Genomic DNA, 21,937 nt, shown 5'->3' on the forward strand with positions numbered 1-21,937 from the left:
GCTATAGGGGTGTGCTACCACTGACAAATGTATTTTATTCAAGGAGAGAAAAGAATTTGTAATGGTGTGGTGCACCAACAAGAAATTACATACATAAAACCTGGCTTTTATTAATTTATGTTTAGAAGCAAGTGAAAAATTATTAAAAAACACAGATGGACAAACAAAAGACAATGAAGTGTGTTAAACACTTAGCACGTGCGGGCGTGTTGTGTGTGTTTAAACCGTACGTATATATAGTCCACTGTCAGACAGGCTCCTGTTTTAATTCAATCTGGGAATTTATAAGATGCTGTTCAAGGGAATCTTATAAATTCCCAGATTGAATTAAAACAGGAGCCTGTCTGACAGTGGACTATATATACGTAGGGTTTAAACACACACAACACGCCCGCACGTGCTAAGTTTTTAACACACTTCATTGTCTTTTGTTTGTCCATCTGTGTTTTTTAATAATTTTTCACTTGCTTCTAAACATAAATTAATAAAAGCTAAGTTGTATGTATGTAATTTCTTGTTGGTGCACCACACCATTACAAATTCTTTTCTCTCCTTATTCTCCTAGGCGGGTAGGGTAGTCAGCATGTAGGTCACAATATATAGAAGAAAACCAACTCTAGGTGCCCCGGAACATAACCGGCCACCCACCCACCCAAGTTGTGCCAACACAGGAGAAATAAAACACATGATAGAAGCTTCTCGCTCCTATCTGGGGAACCAAAGCATTGTGGCCATCACCTGCACTCGTTACCACTAGGCAGCGGTAAAGCCGACACTCGCTAACTCAGCGTCACTGCTGCCATGTCCAGCTTCTCCTGTGTCAGAGCAGTAATCGGTGGAAGTGTGGGGCAGAGAGGTGCACGTGGCTTCACAGCGTACTCACTGACTGCAGGAGTGGGGGCAGCTAACATCCCAGAACAGCCATAATTCCAATACCGACCCCATGACAGTAATAAATCACCAGTGCACGATATAGGTCAGTGTGAGGAGAGACCGTCACTTACCGGACACAAGGAGATTCTCCTGCCGGCTGGCGAAACTGCAAGCTGCCGGGTCCAGGGACAAGTTGGCGACTTCCTCCTGCAGGGACAGTACGATAAGTCATGTCCGGAAACTCCTTGCCGTATGGTTTAAGTGCAGGCCAGGTTCGGTTACTCACCATGAGACGCGACACCAGGGACTCGTCTTCATCCACTCTCTGGGGACTCACCCTGCTCTCCACCGCAAAGCCTCGGCAAATCAGCTCCTTGCCGATGTCCAGCATCTGTTATATGGTGGTGAGAGAGTATGAACAGTGACATTGCCATACTCAGATGACAGCACTGCACCCCAGAGGTTGGTAGAGGAACAGCTGGTGTTCAGAGGGGACCACACATCACCCAAAAATGCATCTGAACTAATGAAACATTAATATGGCTCATAGGCTGGGTAACAGTAGTCAATATGCTTTAAGGCACCAAAGGGAGGGAGCAGTGCTGAGTGGGTGGGAAGGGGAAGGGGGAGGGGGGGTGTACTGTATGGAAATGGAGGGGGAGCAGACCAACACTGAATATTACAGGTGTAAAAAGGAACAGAAGTGTAACCCTTTCTGTAGGGGAGGGCACAGGTAGTACAGGGGGAAGGGCTTCTCAGACGCACCGGTTCGGTGAAGGGATCATACAGCCGGATCTGGTAGTAGCGGGAGATCCCAGGGGAGGGGAAACTAGAGATTTTTGCCTGCAAAACCTTCCATTGAGCACAGTGCGACAAGACGTCAAAGGCGCACAGTGCTGCGTCCGACCATGTTCCTCCTGTTGGAGAGAGAAGTTCATGATTGAGAATTAGTTACTTGGAAGTTGCAATAAAGCTTCTGAAACCGTTTCAAAAGTCCAGTCCTGCATGACGCACCTGCGGGGGAAACTTCGGAGAGGCCGCATTCCACTGCCTGGAACGGGAGGCTCAGGAAATCACTCCTGGGGAGAGACGCGTACATGCAAGATGACATAGGTGTAGCACATATGTACATGACCTGGATACGAGGTACAACATCCCTACCAGTCCCAAGAGAAGCCAACGCTCTCCGTATTACCTTCCTCTGTCATTACATTCTATACATTACATTTACTGGCACAGAATATAGAACCGCAAGAGCCATGTATATCAGACACTGGTCCTCAGGCCAACAGGTGCCATGGTCACTCACCTGAGAAGGAAGAGAGTCTCTTGTGGGGTGTCCCAATTATCACCATAGTCCACATAGTATAGATCCACATCCCCATTCTCCAGAAAGCCCAGTACCTCCGCTCTGTACCAGAACTGATCTTGGTGGAACTGGGCAGCCACAATGTCACCAACCTGAATCTTTGCCATCTCTCCCTGACAACAAACACAAAAAGTATCCTTTACCGACTAATCTCTCCGGTCCATCCCAGACCCCAGAGGAACGTCCACCCTTCTCCGTAATCACCCCTCCTGTCCAAAAGTACCTCCCAGACCACCAAGAAAGTGTCCACCATTCTCCTTTACCACCCGCTCTCCTGTCCTTTTACAGACCTAGGAGTCTCCTTTCCCTCCTTCACCATGGACATGTCCCCAGTAACCACCCCTCCCCTTCATAGACACCACACATCTCCACACATCCCGTAACCACCCCTCGCCTTCACAGACCACCACACATCTCCCATCTACACATCCCGTACGCACCCCCTCCTTCATAGACCACCACAGATCTCCCCTCTACACATCTCCCGTAACCACCCCTCTCCTTCATAGACCACCACAGATCTCCCCCTCTACACATCTCCTGTAACCACCCCCTCCTTCATAGACCACCACAGATCTCCCCTCTACACATCTCCCGTAACCACCCTCTCCTTCATAGACCACCACAGATCTCCCCTCTACACATCTCCCGTAACCACCCCAGATCTCCCCTCTACACATCTCCGTTAACCACCCCCTCCTTCATAGACCACCACAGATCTCCCCTCTACACATCTCCCTTAATCACCTCCTCCTTCATAGACCACCACAGATCTCCCCTCTACACATCTCCCGTAACCACCTCCTCCTTCATAGACCACCACAGATCTCCCCTCTACACATCTCCCGTAACCACCCCCTCCTTCATAGACCACCACAGATCTCCCCTCTACACATCTCCCGTAACCACCTCCTCCTTCATAGACCACCACAGATCTCCCCTCTACACATCTCCCGTAACCACCTCCTCCTTCATAGACCACCACAGATCTCCCCTCTACACATCTCCCTTAATCACCTCCTCCTTCATAGACCACCACAGATCTCCCCTCTACACATCTCCCGTAACCACCCCCTCCTTCATAGACCACCACAGATCTCCCCTCTACACATCTCCTGTAACCACCCCCTCCTTCATAGACCACCACAGATCTCCCCTCTACACATCTCCCGTAACCACCCTCCTCCTTCATAGACCACCACAGATCTCCCCTCTACACATCTCCCGTAACCACCTCCTCCTTCATAGACCACCACAGATCTCCCCTCTACACATCTCCCGTAACCACCCCCTCCTTCATAGACCACCACAGATCTCCCCTCTACACATCTCCCGTAACCACCTCCTCCTTCATAGACCACCACAGGTCCCCCCTCTACACATCTCCCGTAACCACCTCCTCCTTCATAGACCACCACAGATCTCCCCTCTACACATCTCCCGTAACCACCTCCTCCTTCATAGACCACCACAGATCTCCCCTCTACACATCTCCCTTAATCACCTCCTCCTTCATAGACCACTACAGATCTCCCCTCTACACATCTCCCGTAACCACCTCCTCCTTCATAGACCAACACAGATCTCCCCCTCTACACATCTCCCGTAACCACCCCCTCCTTCATAGACCACCACAGATCTCCCCTCTACACATCTCCCGTAATCACCCCTCTCCTTCATAGACCACCACAGATCTCCCCTCTACACATCTCCCGTAACCACCTCCTCCTTCATAGACCACCACAGATCTCCCCTCTACACATCTCCCGTAACCACCTCCTCCTTCATAGACCACCACAGATCTCCCCTCTACACATCTCCCGTAACCACCCTCCTCCTTCATAGACCACCACAGATCTCCCCTCTACACATCTCCCGTAACCACCTCCTCCTTCATAGACCACCACAGATCTCCCCTCTACACATCTCCTGTAACCACCCCCTCCTTCATAGACCACCACAGATCTCCCCTCTACACATCTCCCGTAACCACCTCCTCCTTCATAGACCACCACAGATCTCCCCTCTACACATCTCCCGTAACCACCCCCTCCTTCATAGACCACCACAGATCTCCCCTCTACACATCTCCCGTAACCACCCCCTCCTTCATAGACCACCACAGATCTCCCCTCTACACATCTCCCGTAACCACCCCCTCCTTCATAGACCACCACAGATCTCCCCTCTAAACATCTCCCGTAACCACCTCCTCCTTCATAGACCACCACAGATTTCCCCTCTACACATCCCATAACCACCTCCTCCTTCATAGACCTCCCGTCTACATGTCCCAGTAGCCACCCCCCTCCTTAGGTTATGTACACATTGGAACGATGGTATACGTTAAGATACTGAATTCCCTTGCTCTCCTGGACACACACTATCTTATATATATATATATATATATATATATATATATATATACACACACACACTATACAACATGGCAAAAGATCAGAAGATATCATACGTTGTATACAAAACCAAAACAACCATATAGTAATTAAAGTAAGTTTACTATACCCCTGTCTCTCACTAAAGCAGTGACGTCCCCAGATCGGCCCATGCACCCACCAGATGGGACCATGCCCTTACCGGGGTCTGCCTCTGGTAGTGCTCACTCATCTCCGTGGTCAGTTTGTCCAGCTGGGATGACCTAGAGCCCAGAATCTGTATCCAAAAGTGCTGCGGGTTCTCCACTGCCGACACGTAGACATTGACATACTCGTCAGCATGGAAGTTGAAATCTGGGCTGGGGACTAAAGGACAGGAGGAGGCATAAACAGGCTGGTGGTGGGTGCATTCAGACCCTGTGTACCCTGACATCATGGACAATATGTATTAGCCTGCGACCAGCGAGTCTGCCCATATTTATCAAGCAGCAATAGTTTATAAAGCAAGGCCAGGTTGTTGTTGCCTTGTAAAGGATTGCCGGACAGCCCACACCTCGCAGGCGGTCACATATTGCCCAATGTCTAAGGATCAGGTGGTTTCCAGCTCCTTACCCTCAAATTTACAAATATTGTGAGTGTAGTCAGCAATGTGATCTTTGCCGACTGCACTGTCCCCTGCAGAGTCCTCCGTCTGGGGGCTTGACTGAGAGCCGGGGCTGCTCTTTTCTCTTCACTGCAATAATCTCCTTCCTGCTACAGCGGAAAGTGTTGGAATTCGCTCCTTGCTGGATGGTGACTTCTTCTGATGCTTTCTGGAGGAGGGTCTGTTGTCCGGGAAAGGGAAACAGAGAGAGAAGAGGCAGGGGATAACCATGGGGGTAACACCGTAACTGCCACAGCCAATAAGACAGCATCACAAGCACCTTGGCTGCCTCCACCTGCTCCGGAGACCCGGTTACAGTGATGCGCCTGGTCACTGCCGCTGTATCGCTGGTCACCGGTTTCTCTTCACACTGGATCTTGGCTCCAGAGGTTTTACTGATCTTCCGAATCCGATCTCCACCTTGTCCTGTAGAGGAAATAACCTAATTATGTATGCTGGCAGGAAGCAAGAAGGACCTCCTATGTGCGGCGGCCATACTTCTCTTCCCTCCAGAGAGACTTTGAAAATGAGGTAGGCATTTGTGAGGGTACGGCATAGAAGGTACTTATCTAACGTAATTTACAAGAAAAAAGGGTACTTGTGTATTATCCGGGCACTCATCGCATACCACTAATTAAGGCAGGGGTGTCCAAACTTTTTGCAATGAGGGCCAGATTTGGTGAAGTGTAAATGTGTGTGGGCCAACCATTCAGCCTGAGATTCTTTGAATCATTAATCACATCAGAATGGGCCCCCATTCACTCTATGTCCCCCAGCCTGCCCCCATTCACTGTATGTTCCCCACTCTGCACCCATTCACTCTGTCCCCCAGCCTGTCCCCCCTTCTCTTAATGTCCATCAGTGCCTCCATTCATTGTATGTCCCCAAGCCTGACCCTCCTTCACTGTATGACTCCCATTCACTGTATGACCCCCATTCACTGTATGACCCCCCATTCACTATGTAACCCACTCTGCCCCCATTCACTGTATGTCCTCCAGCCTGCCCCTGCTCCCCCTTTTCTGAATGGCCATCACTGCCTCCATTCACTGTATGTCCCCCAGCCTGACCCTCCTTCACTGTATGTCCCCCACTCTGCCCCCTCCCTTCTCTGTATGTTTCCCAGACCCTTGTGTGAGCCAGAGGAAGGAGAGGCAAAGCAGGCACTGCAAGTACAGGAGATGCTTGGGCTCCCGCTGCTGCCCTCCTCCACTCTGCATGTTACGGGAGCAAGTTTCCCCCTTGCTGCCCCCTCCCCAAATACTGCTGTCACTGTGATTGCGGAGGAGGGTGAAATACGATTGCAGCAGCAGGGGTAGGACGCCAAACACATCTGACACTGGCGGCCGGCACCTCCTCACTGCAGCAGGCAGCAAGGTAAAAGCACGCTCGCCGGGGCCCCACCTTAGCGTCCTGTGCTGTGCTTCCCACATCTGATGCTCTTCCCGCTGGAGGCTGCGGGCCGCTTGAAATGAGAGCCTGACTTTGGACATGCCTGAATTAAGGTATGCAAAGGCATGCGATGGGACCCAATTGAGGGTTTCCAGGACCGACTATACAATTTTAATATCGCGTTGCATCGCATGCCATTATAATTGTACAGGCACCCTGATGCCTGATTCCTATGTTAAATGCACCCACAGACCCGATTGTACACCCACCCTGATGGGTGATGACTATGTGAAATGCCCCCCCCATTGTTAACGCCACCCCAGTACCAACACAGCGAGCCCGCGAGGGGCGGTACACGTCCTCCGACCTTTTCATACCCCCACTATCCACGTCGGTGTGGAGTTGATTCTATATAGTGTGGCGAGCGGACGCGGAATAAATGGTAAGTAATCCGCGTCTGCTCGCCACGCTTCGGGCTCGGTGGCTCGCTGCACTCGCCACACTATCTAAATTCAACTCCACGCCGACGTGGATTGTGGGGGTATGAAAAGGTCGGAGAACGCGTACTGCCGCCCCTCGCGGGCTCGCTGCGCTCGCCACGCTTCGGGTTGGCGTTGATACTGGGGTGACATTAACAATGGGGGGGTTAATTTCACATAGTCATTACCCATCAGGGTGCCTGTACAATTGAAAATCGGGTCTCATCGCATGCAATGCGACGATTTTTGATTGTACAATGCCCTACGATGGAAATCTTGGGCGCCCAGGTAATACACAAGTGCCGAAAAAAGTTGACTATTGAATTTGTTCTTTTTAAATATTGGGAGAAAACTCACCCTTCCAGTATCCTGTATCCCTCAAAATTGCCCCCACACCCAGTACCCTGTGTGCGATGCCCATGCTGCTGCCTACCTATAATGTGACCCATAGACCTGGTTGGCAGGTAGAGCTCCACCTGGAGGATGGTGTGGTCTTGTAAGGCCCCATACAGCAGCTGCTGGGCCTGGTGTACATGTGCGGGGCTGCCTTCGCGCTGGGTGCTGTGCTCACCTCGATATGCCCTTCTGTCTGTGATCCGAGCTGTGTAGAGATGGGTCGTTCGTGAACGATCCGGTTCTTTTGAACGGATCTCTTCAAAGAACGAGGGAGCCGCTGATCCCAAAATGGCGATCCGGATCAGTTTCGTTTTACATTACACACAATACAATGCATTGCTTGAGCTCAGCACTGCCACCTTTGGCAGCTGAGATATTTTCTTCTAATTGGAGACTGTGAGTGAATAGAAAAACAAGGCTGCTTGTGCTGCTGCTGTGTCATGTGCAGATCTAGATTCTTCTTGAAGCCCTGAAGGAGACTCAGCAGAGGCATTGCAAGATTGCTTCTCCATCTTTTACTAGTACAGTATCATAGAAAGTTGTGTAGAAGTATGAACACACATTCTCACAGACACACAGACTTTAGTTAGGCAGTGCACAAGTTTTTTTTTTTTTTTTAAATAAATCTGTGTTTGCTGGGCTGTGTAGTACTTTTAACTTTAATTTGGAGGGGGAGGGGGCCTTCTTTTAACTTTCATTTGGGGGGGGGGGGGGGGGGGGGGGGCTTGGCAATGAACAAATTTAATCCCCCTTGGCAATAAGCAAATTTAGTCTCCCTTGGCAACGAGCAAAATTAATACCCCTTTTACACCGCCGCAAAACCCCGGGTCTTCAGCGGGTCAGACCCCAGTCAGCGGCAGTGTAAATGGGACACGCCGTGTCCCTTTACATGGGACTTCTACCCAGGTCCTGGGAACTGGATTGTTCGTCAGACAAGCGTTGGTCAGACAGTCACTAGGTAGACATGGGAAAATGTCGACATGGGAAGAGGTCGACATGGAACAAGGTCGACGTGGTTTTAGGTCGACATGGACGTTAGGGTGACATGAGGAAGGTCAAAAGGTCAAAAGGTCGACATGGGGTTTTCGCTGTTTTTTTACCCGAATGTCAACACAGTTGGAAGTGAAATCGGACCCTCGCATCGCTCACAATGCTTCGGGCACAGTGGCTCACTTCGCTTGCCACACTATTATAATCTCACTCCATGCCCTAGTGGATGGTAGGGCATGAAATACCGCCTGTCGGCACATGTCGGCTCAAAAAACAGTGAAAATCCCCATGTCGACCTTATGACCTGTCGACCTTCCTCATGTTGACCTATAACCATGTAGACCTTGTTCCATGTCGACGTAACCACGTCGACTTTTTCAACACACCCTGTATGTTACCTTGTCATTTGTTTTTTGTTTGCTATGTACGGCGCTGCGGACACTTTGCGGCGCCTTATAAATAAACGTACTACTACTACTACTAACCACGTCGATCTTGTTCCATGTCGACCTAAAACCATGTTGACCTTTCAGCATGTCGACCTAGTGTTGTTGAACTAATGTCGACCTAGTTCAGTTGACCAAACGACCGTTTCCCCAGGTCCTGACCTGGGTAGAACATGACTATGACCTGGGTAGAGGGCAGTCGGTGTAAATGGGTACACTGGGTCATCCGAACCGGCTCCCATTTACATCAATGGGGGACCGCAGCATCCGCAGGTTGGACAGGGGGGCACAGACAGCCTGCGCTGCTGTCTGCTATATTCAGCAGACAGCAGCGGAGGAGGTGAATGGATGCCGGTGTGAGGCATCCATTCACCTCCAGGACGATGGCTGGAGGGGTGCACGGGGGCTGGGGGCAGCCCAGCAGCTTACCTTGGTGCTGGGCTGTCCCCAGCACGGCGATCAGTGGTCCCGGCGGGGATCACCGCGGGCCTGGCGCTTGGAGATGATGTCATTACATTTCTCTAAAATGTAAGCTCCTCTTCTCCTTCTGACACCCTCCGTGTACTCCCTGGCTAGCAGCTGTACATGTACCAGAGACATGGTATCTTCTACTCTAGTAAGCCAGTATCCCCTAAATGTATCATCGGGGAACCGCAGCAGGAATCTCTGATCCCTGCTGCGATCCCCCTTTCAGCGCCGCCGGCCGCATCCCCATAGGTTTCTATGGGGGATGTGAAGCTGCCCGATGTATCAACATCGGGCAGCCCGGCTTCGCACCACTGGGCTACCGCCATTCTGAGATGGCGATAGCCCATTGTAGTCTATGCCTACACATCGCACTGCCCGGCTCGGATGAGAGGGGTCAGCGGGGGTCTGACCCCACGGCTTCCAGGTTAGGGCTTCGCAGGGACGGGCTCCTTTCGGAGCCCTGTCCCTGCGCCCTCAAAATTGATAAATTGCCCCAATATGATCAATACCCCAGGACACCACCTCACAAAGGATTATTCCCTGTATTTGTCATTGTACAAGTATATAGGTAGGCATGAGGGAAATGGTTGTATTTAATGGGTGAGTAGACACTTTTATTTTTATATCATAGGGACCCCCTCCTCCCTCCCGAAACTGGCAATGAAAAGGGGTCTTCAAGAGGGAGGTCTGATTTGTACAGTGAGCCACAGAATGTCAGACTCCACCTCCCCCTACTGCCGTATCCGGCGGCGTGTATGCCTGAAATGCTGAGGGCCTATTGGGGAGATATTCAAGGGGAGGGGCTACAGGCTAATTGTAGTAGTAGTACAGAGACCGGTAGCCCCACAGGAAGGGACCCTGAAATATATAAGGGGGCAAACCCAACGTATTCAATATTCAATTATCTACTGTGTTTACCACGCAGGGCTATTCAATTATTAGTCAATTTCCCCTGTGTGTAAAACCATAGATTCTACGGGCTAATACTGTGGAGAACAATCTATGTTAAGTGCACCACCTAGGTCAGGGTTAGAGAACCTTTGGCCCCAGCTGTTGTTGGACTACACATCCCAGCATTCTGTGCAACAGTTTTATCATGGCCAAATAGCAAATTCTAGCAGGGCATGCTGGGATATGTAGTCCAACAACAGCTGGAGGGCCAAAGGTTCCCCATCTCTGACCTACGACTTTGCTCTGTTTCTGGACTTCCCTCTTAACGAATGATTGCTATTACCTGTTCTAAACAGGTAAATGGGTAAGAAAGGTGTTTCCACACAGGTAATAACAATCAAACATTAAGAGGGAAGTCCAGAAACAGAGCATTGTGTCCCTCCTGGAAAGGGTCATGTTGGGAGGTATGGTACACTATCTCAAACCATAAACAACTGTCTTTTTTACACAAACTGAGCCGCAGAGCCGTCCAAAGGATCTAGATCTTTTCACTGACCGACCCGGGTCGAACCGGGTCCGCTCAGTGAGCCGTTTTGCCCATCTCTAGAGCTGTGGGAAGGGTAAGGACAGGTTATACCCAAGTATATGTCCTACACCCATAATGCAGCGCTCCGCTTCCCGCCTCATAGCAGGCTTTACTAGGAAGTCCCAGACTTATTGGCTGCCAAGCTGGACAAAGAGGTGGCGCTGAAACAGAGCCGCCCAGATACAGCCCACTGTGATTGCAACCAATAAGAGAACAAGGCAAATTCTTCCACATTAGCTATAGGACACAGGAGGGGGAGGCACGGAACCTGCAACCGCTACAGGTTCACTTACTACTATTGCAAGGAATTAAAGATCCTCACCAGCTTCCTGACTGCCTCATCTTGTTCCATGATCAGCTTCACAGCGTGCTGGGGGATCCTCACTCGTAGCTCACAGCTGTCCTGTCCCGGGGCACTCGGCTCTGCATGGTAGGAGACACGCGTGTTTCATCATTGTCATATTTACATACAGCTTTGTGCATCGCTTAAAGCCAAGGCCGTCCCGATCAGAGTACCTCTGCACAGCAGGCAGCCATGGCGATACTGCTGGCACCTTCCTTGAGCCAATCGTGGATCAAGAGTAGCCACAGCGGTGGCTTCTGATTGGCTGCCGGCATCCCGGTTAATGCTCTTGAGCAGCCAAGGTGTACATGCCAAAGCAGTCAGATCCAGTTGTCCCCTTGGGATTGATACACATTGATAAGTGCGTACCCAGCATAAGATCCCCAGTGGTAGTCATATCCAGGCTTGAGCACAGGTGAACTAATTAGCACCTTATATTGATGTAACCACCTGTGCTGCAGCTGGATATCACACACACCCGAGGTTCCAGCTTGGCAACACCTGAAAATCATATCCCTCCTACTGTATAATCCTATATAATTATATAGGGTCATAAATTAATGATATAATAACACCCACCCCCAGGTAATTTATTTCAAATCCAATCTTTGCACCACTTGATGCCCCACCCACAATGTAGCTGCACCCACAATCTCCACAGTGAGGGGCACCAAAATCTATATTCAATTGCTTAACTGAGCAGACACCTAAATATGTAGTCTGTTACTGTATAATAAATACATCGCATGGTCTGCACCTGCAGCAACAGTGTACTCACAGCCGGTAAGGAACACAAAGTCATATGGTGGAGAGAGAGTGATTAACCGCCAGTCTATAAGCTGCCATGCTACAGACATGGCAAAAACAACAGTTAGGAGCGAATTGGCTGCATACACGCCATTTTAGAATAGTATGGCCGCCATTTTGGTTCGCAGAGTTGCGCAAATAAAGTATAATACCCAAGTTCTGTGTAGCGAAGCGAACCTTAAGCGCCGCCATACTAATACACATAAATTCATATCCCACTCTGACACAAAATAAAATAAAATTAATTAGAGGTTTAGTGCACAACACTAAGTTTAACCCACATTACGCAACTGTTTTTGTACATGTTTAGTATCATTATGTTCCGTGTCCCATGCGCAGCACTCCGGTCGTAGCGAAACGTTCGCAAGTCCAAAGGTTTGATTATTACGGACAAAATCCATAAACCATGTACTTTTTCCATATGAACTGAGGAAGACAAAGGATCCAGTCGTAACCGGTTCTTGTGGTTGATTTACGACCCCTATGACGATGCCAAAGGACACCAAAGTACACTCCCCCTGCACCAATCCACTTTAAGTTCATTCCCTTTGTTCCAATCCACGAGGACCTAACATTTGAACTCTTGACCAATGGAAATCCCCTTTGACTCCCCTTTGTTTGAACACTATAAAGGTAGCAATCCCTGAGCTGGCTGGGTCACTTCGTCACTGCTTCTTTCCCTCCATCCTGACCGGGCTAAGTTCTATTTGAACCTAGCGAGTTTGACTGGACTGCGCTGCGCATTTTAGATGAGACGGTCAACGGTTGCATTCCTTTTTGTTTACTTATATTATTATGGCTTATTGTATTCTGTATCTGTTTTCTTTCTCCTAGTAGCGTTTAATGCATATTTAGTATTGTTAAACTAACTGTATCACGTGTTATACTGTGTTCCTTCTTTCTGTACCCCCCTGCTGTCCGCTAGGGACTAAATACATTATTTGGAGACTCTATCTCCTTACTTTGAGTTAATCCCTTGTCTTGACTCTTATTCGCATATAGCGACAAAGGTGTAATACGGACATTGTCCTTAAAAAGGTGTACACTGTTTTGGGTACTAATTACTGCGAAGGGATACCAAATTATAGGTATCTGTTTAGCGTGTATAATACACGCGTAAGGTTCGCTACGCTTTGTTCGCACGTAGCTAGGAGTAAAAGGTATTAGTTAACGGACACAGTATTTATCGGTATTGATACACCCTATAAACAAGAACGGGAAACTTTAATTGCTCAAGTAGGTCTATGGCTATGCAGACTGGCTGTAACAATAACAACGCAGACTCCATGTATTTATGCTGATGTCAGATGCATGCCCTGAGAACAGAAAAGACACGTCTGCATTTTTTCCAACCACTCCCCGCTAACATCCTCAAATGGTCCCTTTCTTTCATCCGTTTACGGAAGCATTCTTCTTTGTTCCTCGGAAGGCTTCCCCCCAAGCAACAGCCGGTGGGTTAGGCAGCAAGCCTCACGAATTTGCTGAGTGAGAGAAAAGTGAAGAAATTTCACGTACCTCTCCCTGCACAGCTCCAGCGCCACATCAAGTAGCAGGCAGCCTGAAGGTACCCGCTCCCAGTACAGAGGGTCATTCCCATAGGGAACATAGGGGTAGTTGTATGAAGCGGTGATAAGAGAGGAGAAGTGATAAAGTGCCCGGTACTTTATCACCGACCTAACTGTCCTGTTTTAAACCCAGCCTGTAATTTAACAGTCAGAAGCTGATTGGCCGGTGATAAAGTGCCAGGCACGTTATCACTTCTCCTCCCTTAGTACTGCTTCATACATCTACCCCATAGTCTACCACCCTCAGTGGATTGGAAGTCAGAAGAAGTAACCAGAACATCAGCTTATTTTCAGCGTGGCGAATATAGTGGCATACAAATGGCTAGAGTGGGCACTAAAACACAAATCTGAGGTACAAAAGTTTGCCCAGCTAGCATTTAGGGCAACACTGATTAAAGAAGATGAGCTAGTGTTGCGCTCTAATACGTGGCTACCAGATGTACCCACTCTATTTGCGCCTGGTATCGGCCCAGCTTTAACATCCATAGTAGGCGAAAAGAGATCCCACTGACCGTAAAAAAGTAAGTTGGCCCCCTTTTATACATATTGGACAAAGCAGAAAGAGAAGGGGAATCTAGCGTCTCCCTAGATTTACTGGTAGCATCCAAACATGCTTTACTAAGCGTATTATAAGCCAGACATTTAATCATATACTAATACCCGTAGATCCAGATGGCTCACTACCGCAGGCCTAGCAGACTTCGCTCCAAAGTCGCTAGAATTCTCAAACCTAGATAACGCCAACCTTTTTGGTCCCCAATTTATAGAAAAAGGTAAAAACATGTCAAAAAGCCCGTAAATCCTGCAAATCCTTTTCTGACCTCAAAAAAGGGAACAAGCAGTTTAAAAGGCCTATTCCCCAAGGGGGCTAGACTTCGAGAGCCACAGGTCCATCCTGAGAATTTCACGGCACAAGAAGAGCCCAGACTGGAGACTTCGGTAACAGATCAAACATTAATATCCCACCTGCGTCAGCAGAGCATCATCTACCTAGACAACATATTACTGATGCACCAGGACATAGATAGGTTTCTGTGTTTTAGAATGGTATCAATTTCCCTGCTATCCACATTGGGCTTCACTCTAAACACTCATAAGTCCATCCTCAACCCAACCAAAATTCTAACATTTCTGGGGTTCAATCTGGATACCCATTCTTTCTCCCTCGAGGTACCTCCAGAGAAATGGTTAGACGCACAAACCTACATACAGAACATTATAAACAAACGCAGGCTAACCCAATGGGATTTAGCGACAATCATCTGCAAGATGATCGCCATTTCCCCAGGCTTTCGACATGTCCCCCTTGTGCAGAGAGATGCAGGGTCTCCCCAGATCACTAATCCATGCACAATATACTTGGACAGATACAATATTCTTGTCCAGGAAAGCGAAGACAGAATTATCTCAATGGAACAGTCTTCCTATTCCTCCTTCCTCATAGATCTCCCACCATCAATTATAATAACCACAGATGTATCTCTAACAGGATGGGGAGGCTACTCACAAGAGACGGAGTCAAAGGAGTCTGGTTGGCTGAAAAAGCTTAGTTGTTTATAAACATCTTAGAATTATGGGCAGCGAAACTAGCTTTGAAAGCCCTAGTTCCCAAACACATAATGAATACTCGTATACAGCTATGTCTAGACAACTCTAGTGTTCCCGCTAGGCTGTTTTAGCGGTGCGCTGCGCCCTGCCCGATTTTTAAAGGGCAAAATGTGCCCTGCCCCTCTCGAAGCGCCCAGCTAAAACAGCCTCACGGGGAAGCCCAGCGTTGCCGCAGACGGCGATGCCCGGCGCTTCCCCGGCAGCACAGTGGCCTCTTTCATGACGGCGGTGGCCCGGGCACGCCCCTTTCATGGCGTCGACGGCCCGGGCAAGCCCCCTTCATGGCGTCGACGGCCCGGGCAAGCCCCCTTCATGGCGTCGACGGCCCGGGCAAGCCCCCTTCATGGCGTCGACGGCCCGGGCAAGCCCCCAGCTGTGCCATCGGCCTGCCTGGTTCGCCCACCGGCGCCCTGCCCACTGTCACTCCTAGAGTGAACACTAAACTTGACAGCGGTGTCTTACATAAACAGAATGGGAGGCACAAAGTCTATTTCCCTCTGCAGAGAAGCCCTAGAGATTTGGGAATGGGCAACCCAGAGGGATATTATCCTGGTGGCATCCTACATCCCAGGTCAACCAAACAATTTCCCTAGACTTAGTGGCACTAAAAAAGCCAACTTTTCCAAAAAATAATAGAGTCCTTCGGAAATCTAGAAATAGATCTCTTCGCCAGCCCTACAAATGCCCAAACTCCACGCTTCGTATCCAGGATATGGACAGAAGGGGTGTGGAGCATGTCCTTCCCTTGGACATATCTGCCTCACCCGTTTGCCTTTCCTCCTCCAGCACTCCTCCTGATTTCCTCTAGTCAACCAATTACGGATAGGCCCCATGATTCCCCTGGGACTATCCAGGGAATGCTTCCAGGGAACTCCAGACATACTAGAGACCCTTCCCCAGTGCATATGGATGGCAATATTACTGGGTGGCTAACCGGCCTTGCCCTAGCATAACCCAGAAGAGCGATAATTAATGCTGCCTTTAGCCCCCGCACTAGAGCCAAATACTGTGCGATCATTAAAGAATTTGATCTCTGGAGATGCCAACATATATCTAACACTCTGGGTTCACCACTCCATCTATTCTTGGATTTTCTAGCATCCAAATACCAATCAGGGCTAGCCTCAGCTACTATAAGGTAATACGGTTCAGCTTTAGCCATTATGATCCCTAACCTAACAGATAAACTTTTCCTCCACTTACTCAGAGGCATCCACCTCTCCAGGCCCATTATAGCTAAAAATTCCAATACCTGGGACATTGAGCCAATCTTATCTTTCTTGGCCTACCAGCAAACAGATAATTTACAGAAAAGTAAACTGATATCATTATCATCCTTACTAGCCTTGGCTATAGCAGCAAGAGGGGCTGAACTAACCCTCATCCACATCTCAGACCCATGGCTGTCACGCACCTCAACGGGATACCATATCATCCTGAAGGGACATACAAAAATCTCTTCCTTTAATACCCCAATAGTGGAATTAGATATCACAGAAGATCCCACAGAGCCTAATACAGGTGTACCCTCATGCTTAGTGGCTTACCTTACCTTAACGGCACCAGTTAGAGATAATGGGGGAAATTTACTAAAGGAAATTTGTAAAACAAATAGGTGTATTTGTATCCAGAAATACACTTATTTTTGACATTTACTATGCCGAAAATACGGCAATTCGTATTCGTATTGATGTGCTATCAATACGAATTGCCATATTTTCGGGATTGTAAATGTACAAAATAAGTGAATTTCTGAATACAAATACACCTTTTTTTTTTTTTTTACAAATTTCCTTTAGTAAATTTCCCAAAATATCTCACAACTTTTTATCACCTGTAGAAAACCTTATCGTCCCGCTAAACCCTCCCTCAGCAAATTCAGGAGGCTTGCTGCCTAACCCACCTGCTGTTGCTAGGTGGCAATCCTGTTCCCTAGAACAAATCCAGTTTACAGGTCATATATTCCTGCAAACCAGTGTTTGTGGGCAGCGGCACCTTGACACATGCACAATGTGAACGCAGCGCAACTGGGCACACAAATTAGGATCTCACAGCCAGCGGGAGTTGGGCGCACAAACAATTAAATAATGGAAGCAAGAATGTATGTATGTATGTATGTATGTATGTATTCCCGCAGAAACTATGTACAATAAACCATTGTGATATTTTCAAACATACATCCAGCTATGATGGCGATTTGCAACTATTGAAATGTTTTAGGCTACAAAAAAAAAAAAAAAAAACATATTTACATCAGTATTTAGAAATGTTATCAGATAATGTCTAGTAATATAATAATAATAAATAGCAATTGGTACATGTCACGGACTCACCGGTCGCCTGCTCCGATACGTCAATCTGAGCAGCTCCGGCCGTGACTGGGGTACTTAAAAACATACTAATCCAGTGCAAACACCTTTACCATATACAGGCACAGGGCATGCACAGCAGAGACAGGTTGGGTGTCCTGAGCATACCTAACAAATACAGTACAGGGGGTGTGATCCCTTATACATTATAATGTATATAAAGCAGAGCTGAATGTACCGTGCCATCCCCATACATACATACATACATACAGGGTTGCCGACCCTCCCGGAATTTCCGGGAGTCTCCCGAAAATCGGGTACCCCCTCCCGGCCCCCGGAAGGGTGGGCAACCCTCCCGGATTCAGGGGGGACCCCCGCTGACCCCCGGATCGCGGCATTAAAATGCCGCAATCCTCGGGTCTCAGAGGAGGGGGTGGAGCTAAAACGGCAAAATCACGTCATTTTAGCCCCGCCCCCTCCACGGAGATCCATGAATTTGCTGCTGTACCAGCATGGGGGCGGGGCGTAGTGATGTCACTTGTAAGCCCCGCCCCCTGAGTGGCTGCTGAAACTCTCCTCTCCGGGCTTCTCCCGGAGAGGAGAATCTTAAAGTCGGCAACCCTGACATACATACATACATACATACATACATACATACATACATAGATCAACGATGTGTGTTTATTTAACTATTTTTAATACTGTGGAACTACAAGTGCCAGCAGGCCCTTTAATGCCCTGCATGCTGGGACTTGTGGTTCTCCAAGTCACAGCATGCGGTGGAGGCTTGCTGGGACTCATAGTTCCACAGTATTGGACAATAGTTCATTCTATTTTTTTAACACCATTTTATCAGCCTGGGGACAGCACCAGGCTTCAGCCTGGCCAGGTAAGTCCTGGAGGGGGGCACCCCTTTATTGGGGGGGTCCCCACTCCCCCAGGACCCCTGGCCTGGCTGACTGGTCAGTAGGGTTAATGCTTTGGCCGCGGGACCTTATATAATAAATGTCCCCCGGCTGTGGCATTACCCTGCTGGCTGGTGGGGAACCCTACTCATTTTGGCCCCCGTATTTTGGGAACCAGCCCCGGCCCTGGAGCTGGTTTTAAAAAATCAGGGAACCCCTATTTGTCCGGTTTACTGATTTTTTTTTATTACCAGCCCCAGCTCTCTCAGCCTGGTGCTGGTTACGGCTGTGGGGGGGACCCCACGCCATTTTTTTCTTTCTATATTTTTTACACTGAAGCCTGCACGGATTTGACTGATCCGTGCAGGCGAAAGCCAAATATGACAGGAAAATGAAGTGTATTTTCCTGCCGTATTTGGCCGGCAATTCGCGGGCGTTTTACGCTAATTAGCGGACGTATTTTCATTGGTAATTCAGAAGCACCATTCTTTTGAATGGCATACCTCTCAACTCCTGTGCTGATGAAATAGGGACGAGCGCCCGAAAAGGGGGCGGGCGTATGCAAATGAGGGTGCGGCTTATGCTAATTAGCCGCCGCTTCATTTTCATACGAGAATAGACGATGTGTGCATGCGCACAGCGTCTATTCTATTAGATTGGGGGGTCTCCCAATTGCCACTCCCCGCAGCGGGACAATGCCTGCCGCGGGTGGGACAGCAGGACAGGACCCGAAAATCGGGACTGTCCCGCTGTAATCGTGACAGTTGGGAGGTATGGAATGGTGTGGAATGGTGATTCCTATTCGTATTCTATCGATGGTGTATTCATTCGTATTTGTAAGTACAAATACGAATGTCCCATCAATACGAATATGAATTGCCGTACTTTCAGGATAGTAAATCCCGAAAAGACGAATGTGTAAATAATAGGTGTATTTCTGATTCTGATTTAGTATATTTTGATTAGTATTTTTCCCCCAACATGTCTAATGTCCAGCACAAGGTGGTCTAGGGGGTATATTACTCGTGTCCAAGGTTGTCTCCTGCTACGTTGGAAGGGGCTTTAGTGGGGGTGCTTCATTTAGCTCTTTGCTTTGCACCAGCTGAAGCACTCTCCGGCCCACATCTGGATTTGTCCGCCACTGGCCCATTAATGACAGCAGCGACATCTTCAGCTCTTCAGGGGACATCTGCTTCAGATAACCGCTGTCGTCAAACTGAAGGCTCCGCTCATTGGCGTCTAACTTAAAATGCTGAGAGTGGGCGGAGCTTTCATGCAGAAAGCAGTGATTGGCTGCCTGTTTGTGAACTGTGATTCGCTTGGGAACGGCTCCAGATTTAAACCGGCGCTCCCCGCAGCCCAGATCTTACAGTTAATGGTTGCAGTATCGAAAAATCTCAATTACAATGGACACCAAGCTCTGTACTCTGTACAATGGACCCCGCCCGGCGAACGACCGCCCCCCCCCCCCCCCAATCCCCCTCAAAGTGCGGCTTCGCCCGAACAGCTGCGAATGGATGTTTTGCATAAACATCCATTCGCATGGCTCGGGTAACCGCCCACATCTTTCGATGGTCACGACCATCGAATGATGTTTAGCGTGCACGCCTATAAAAATGATTTTTCAGTTGCGTACATCCAGTGACGTCAGCTACCCGCCCCCCCACACATGCGTCACTGCCTCATTACCACCGAAAGGTCGCCGTGGGTGCACGCACCATACACCTGCACATGCGCAGATACCCGCCTGCGCAGACGCGCTACATCGGTACTGTGTGCGAATGCACGCAGCACCGAATTGATCTGAATGAGGCCCATTGTGTGAAGAGCCTACAGAGAAGACCACAGGACAAACACATAAGGCCCCAGGGGAACATCATGCAACTCCTCAGCCACAACATCAACCAACATCGATGGCCAGCACGTATCTGGGCGACTTTGCAAAACTCCAGTTTGAATTCATGCACAAGCAAACCAAACAATTCCAGTGCATCGGCACACATCTCCGCAAACTAACACGGGCCACGGCCGCATCGCAGTTCACAAGAACCAGACAGACCAACACTTTAGAGCGTATTGACAGACGCCTTCATGACCTTACACAGGCCATCCGAGAACAAAGCAGCAGCCAGCTAGTAATAAGCAATCACATTTGTGCTGCAATAGCAAGCCTACACCAGGGCCAAAGCCAAAACTTACACCAAGCAAATACTTTTACAACCAGCGGCCGATCAGCTGGGGCGATTGCACAGCTGATCTTGTGTGGACGTTCCATGTGAGTCTGTTCATGCATTGGACGTCTAATGAATAGGGTCACATGACCGCAAGTTATGTAGTGCCCTATTGGTTGGAATCCACCAAGACGCCTAAATTATGAATGAACTCATAGTCCCTACCTCCGCTCATGTGACCTCTGAGTCACTGCTGGTAATCTGCACACAGACTCACAGGCCCATCCGGTGTTACACTGCTGGTAAACTGCACGCAAACTCACAGGCCCATCCGGTGTTACACAGCTGCTAATCTGCACGCAAACTCACAGGCCCATCCGGTCTTATGCGGGGTACACACCAGGACGACCCGCTCACGATGCACATCGTGAGCGGGTCGTCAGTGTCTCGTCCGACCCGCTCACGATGACGCGGGAGGGCACGACCCGCTCACGATGTGCACCGTGAGCGGGTCCGATCCGATGGCGACCCGCACCCGGTTCTATGGTCGTCATTGAGATCCTACCTGCAGCAGGTAGGATCTCAATAACGACCGACCGACCCGCGGGACCGCGCATCGGATCGGAATCGCTCCACACCAGGTCAGAAAAGGGCCCAATCAGCACACAATCTACATCCGATTGATCGGAATTGGATCTAGATTGTGCTGATCGGGCCCTAGTCGTCCTGGTGTGTACCTAGCATTACACTGCTGGTAATCTGTATGCAGACTCACAGGCCCATCCGGTGTTACACTGCTGGTAATCTGCACACAGACTCACGGGCCCATCCGGTGTTACACTGCTGGTAATCTGCACGCAGACTCACAGGCCCATCTAATGTTACACTGCTGGTAATCTGAACACAGACTCATCTGGTGTTACACTGCTGGTAATCTGCATGCAGACTCACAAACCCATCCGGGGTTACACTGCTGGTAATCTGCACACAGACTCATCTGGTGTTACACTGCTGGTGATCTGCACACAGACTCACAGGCCCATCCGGTGTTACACTGCTGGTAATCTGTACACAGACACAGAGGCCCATCCGGTGTTACTCTGCTGGTAATCTGTACACAGACACAGAGGCCCATCCGGTGTTACTCTGCTGGTAATCTGCACACAGACTCACAGGCCCATCCGGTGTTACACTGCTGGTAATCTGCACACAGATTCATCCGGTGTTACACTGCTGGCAATCTGCACACAGATTAACAGGCCCATATGGTGTTACACCGCTAGTAATCTGCATGCAGACT

General features: G+C 49.2%; 1 pseudogene across 1 annotated transcript in view; it reads right to left on the reverse strand.

The window, feature by feature from the left end:
- Window positions 1-21,937, reverse strand: part of LOC146010227 (tudor and KH domain-containing protein-like) — a 29,552-nt pseudogene that overhangs the window by 2,463 nt on the left and 5,152 nt on the right. Inside the window, exons 2-11 of the transcript XR_014444740.1 lie at window positions 11,252-11,352; window positions 7,586-7,753; window positions 5,562-5,707; window positions 5,251-5,462; window positions 4,841-5,004; window positions 2,183-2,355; window positions 1,888-1,952; window positions 1,639-1,790; window positions 1,160-1,264; window positions 1,005-1,080 (exon numbers count right to left, since the gene is read on the reverse strand). The product of XR_014444740.1 is annotated as a tudor and KH domain-containing protein-like (transcript). The remainder of the gene's footprint in view (window positions 1-1,004; window positions 1,081-1,159; window positions 1,265-1,638; window positions 1,791-1,887; window positions 1,953-2,182; window positions 2,356-4,840; window positions 5,005-5,250; window positions 5,463-5,561; window positions 5,708-7,585; window positions 7,754-11,251; window positions 11,353-21,937) is intronic.

Source organism: Crinia signifera, chromosome 6 (genome assembly GCF_055691185.1).
Source record: "Crinia signifera chromosome 6, ASM5569118v1, whole genome shotgun sequence".
Classification (NCBI taxonomy): domain Eukaryota; kingdom Metazoa; phylum Chordata; class Amphibia; order Anura; family Myobatrachidae; genus Crinia; species Crinia signifera.